Below are 3,507 nucleotides of genomic sequence, written 5' to 3' on the forward strand. Positions count from 1 at the left end.
GTCCCACCAGCACTCCAATTTGCTGTGCTTCCAGTCAGTAGATGCAGATTACTATCCGATACTGATACACAGACCACGATGACCCAGCTGTGGTGACAAGCTTGTGAAGATCTGAGTGCACTTCTCCTGTCCTCTGTCTGGCTGCTATGACCCGAAACATCAAACCTCTCTTCTCCGAGATAGAAATAAACTGGTGAAGGTGAAACACATCAGTTGCGGTGTGTCCCATGCGCAGGAGGCCCTGCAGTAATTCCCCACGCTGTTTCACACAGCAGCATCCTCTCTGTGAATTACTCTTGGCAAAAAAATCGATTGAACCAAATCAGTGTCCGCCACTGGATTTTACTGCCACCGGTTATAAAATTCAGGCTCACCGTTAATGTGGAGAGAAACCGTCAGACTAGAGTTTCCGCTTCTCCTGTTGAGTGAAGATAATTTTAAGTGTGTCCAGTGAGAGGAAAGGATTTGCTGTTGGTGGGAAACATTTCTATCTGAACTCGCTATCACTCTCCTAATAGATTGAAACAAAAAGCTGGGAGTCTCTGCATATGTTGTAAAATTATCGGCATTACATTAATTCACACCGCGCTGTCATCAACTGAACGAAGCGGCTGCCCAGAGGTAGGCGGCTGTGTTTAAATCCCGTGATGAACTGGGGGAGCTGAGCATTTACTCAAACAATGGGCACACCACCTCCCTGACACAGTGTTCACAAATCAAACTGACAGCAAAGCTTCACGTGTGATCGAAAATTTCCGCAAAGAAGATTTGGCTCAACAGATATCCGGAGTGAACGTACTCCTTTCTTGATTTGAAATATAAGAAGATGACGTCAGTGAGCCTGACGTGATTCGAACACGCAACCTTCTGATTTGGAGTCAGACGTGCTACCGTTGCGCCACAAGCTCATGCATGGCCCACAACCTCTACTCATGCTTAAGGGAAGTGATCGCACAGCAATGACTTTACGTTATGAGTAACAACGGAGATCAACAGTTCATGTGTGTTCTGTCTCTGCCCCCTCTCCTTCTGTCTCTCGAAGTAATTTCCAACTCTGCCTCAATAAAAAGGTGAAAGAACTGTGGATGCTGTATATCAGAAACAAAAAACAGCAGTTGCCGGTGACCCTTCCACAGAACTGATGGTGATTGGCAAAATGTTGGTTAAAATGCTGGAGATATTGTGGGAGGAAGGCGGATGCAGTTAATGATAGATCAGGACAGAGCTTAAAGCGAGGGAAGAACTGTGGACAGGAAAGGGAGTTGATAACGATCTGCGTGGGAGGATGAATGGAGACAGTTCGTGGCTAAGAATAGGTAGTGTGTAATGACAGACTATGTGATAACAAGGCTTGGTGTGTGTGGAAGGGACGAGGATACTATGGATTTCAGGCCAGAGAATTATTGAATTCGATATTGGGAACAGAGGGATGTAAGGTCTCCAAGTGAAATATTCGGTGCTCTTCGTTCTGCTGGTGCTGAGCTTCGCTGGAACACAGCAAACCTGAGACAGAGATGTTGGCCAGGGAACAGGGTGGGGTGTGGAATTGGCAGGCAACTGGAAGCTCAGGGTCTTTTTTGCAGGTAGAACGTAGATGTTCTGTGCAGCAGTCACCCAGTTTATGCTTCGTTTTCCCCAATGTCGATGAGACCACATTACGAGCAGCAACTGCAGTCGACTGGGTTGTGGGAAGTGCAGGTCAAGTGCTGCTTCACCTGGAAGGTAAGTTTGGACACTTGGATAGAGAGGAGGGAGCAGATAAATGGGCTGGTGTCAGACATTCGGCAGTTGCAGGGGAAAGTGCCGTTGGTCTATTGCGGTGGGAATGGGGTTAGGCTTGGAGGGAATGAAGGAAGAGTGGACCCAAGGTATAACTCCTGCCCATTTACCTATCTGCCAAATAGAGGAATTTGTTAAGTGTGTACAAGGAAATTTTCTAATTCACAATGTGGATGTACATACTGGCGAGGGTGCAAAACCTAAGGGCCAGTAACCATAATTCTATTAACTTTAGAACAGTGATTGAAAATAATATATCAGATCTAAATGTTGAAGTTCTAAATTGGAGGAAGACTCAGGTGTGAGGCAAGATCTTTCAAAAGCTGATTGGGGGCAGATGTTCGCAGGTCAAAGGACTGCTGGAAAATGGGAAGCCTTAAAATATGAGATAACAAGAGTCCAGACGCAGTATATTCCTGATTCGGAGATGCCGGTGTTGGACTGGGGTGTACAAAGTTATAACATCACACCACACCAGGTTATAGTCCAACAGGTTTACTTGGAAGCACACTAGCTTTCGGAGCGACGCTCCTTCATCAGGTGATTGTCTGATGCAGGAAAGGAAAGGCTGGTAGGTTTGGGAATGCTGGATGACGAGAGAAAATGCGATTTTGGTTAAGATAAAGAAGGATGGTATATATCAGGTATCGGCAGAGAGATCGAGTGAATCCTTAGAGTATAAAGGCAGCACGAGCATACTTAAGAGGGAAATCATGAGGGCAAAAAAGGGGACATGAGATAGCTTTGGCAAATAGAGTCATGGATAACCCAAATGGTTTTTATAAATACATTAAGGACAAAAGGATAACAAGGGAGAGAATAGGGCCACTCAAAGATCAGCAAGGCGGCCTTTGTGTGGAGCTGCAGTAGATGGGGGGCGGGGGGGTGGGGGGGGGGGGGGGTTGCGAGATACTGAACGGATATTGTGCATCAGTGTTTACTGTAGAGAAGGGCATGGAAGATCTAGAATGTGAGAAAGTAGATGGTGACATGTTGAAAAAATGCCCATATTACAGATGAGAAATTGCTGGATATCTAGATATGCATAAAAGTGGATAATTCCCAAGGACCTGATCAGGAGTACCCTAGAACTCTGTGGGAAACTGGGGAAGTGATTGTTGGGCCTCTTACTGAGATATTTCTATCATCAATAGTCACAGGTGAGGTGCCGGAAGACTAGAGGGTGGCTAATGTGATGCCACTATTTAAGAAAGGTGGTAAGGAAAAGCCAGGGAACTATGGACCAGTGAACCTGACATCCGTGATGGGCAAGTTTTTGGAGAGAATCCTAAGAGACAGGATTTGCATGTATTTGGAAAGGCAAGAATTGATTATGGATAGTCAGCATGGCTTCATGCTTGGGAAATCATGTCTCATGAACATGATTGGGTTTTTTGAAGAAGTAACAAAGTGGATTGATGAGGGCAGAGCGATGGACGTGATCTATATGGACTTCAGGAAGGCGATCATCAACGTTGCTCATGGGAGACTGGTGAGCAAGGTTTAATCAAGGCATGCAGGGACAACTCGCCATTTGGATACAGAACTGGCTAGCAGGCGGAGGGTTGCTTTTCAGACTGAAGGCCTGTGACCAATGGTGTGTCACAAGGATTGATGCTGGATCCGCTACTTTTTGTCATTTATATAAATGATTTGTATGTAAACGGAGGAGGTATAGTTAGCAAGTTTGTAGATGACACCAAAATTGGAGGTGTAGTGGACAGTAAA

At 45.5% G+C, this 3,507-nt stretch overlaps 1 non-coding gene across 1 annotated transcript; it reads right to left on the reverse strand.

Annotated features, from left to right (window-relative positions):
• Positions 1-836: 836 nt before the first annotated feature.
• On the reverse strand, positions 837-908 carry trnaw-cca (transfer RNA tryptophan (anticodon CCA)). The gene has a single exon. It is a non-coding gene; the product is annotated as a tRNA-Trp (tRNA).
• Positions 909-3,507: the final 2,599 nt, after the last annotated feature.

Source organism: Chiloscyllium plagiosum, unplaced genomic scaffold (assembly GCF_037043375.1).
Source record: "Chiloscyllium plagiosum isolate Xiang-an unplaced genomic scaffold, Cpla_swu_hap1 HiC_scaffold_27, whole genome shotgun sequence".
In the NCBI taxonomy this organism is placed as follows: Eukaryota; Metazoa; Chordata; class Chondrichthyes; order Orectolobiformes; family Hemiscylliidae; genus Chiloscyllium; species Chiloscyllium plagiosum.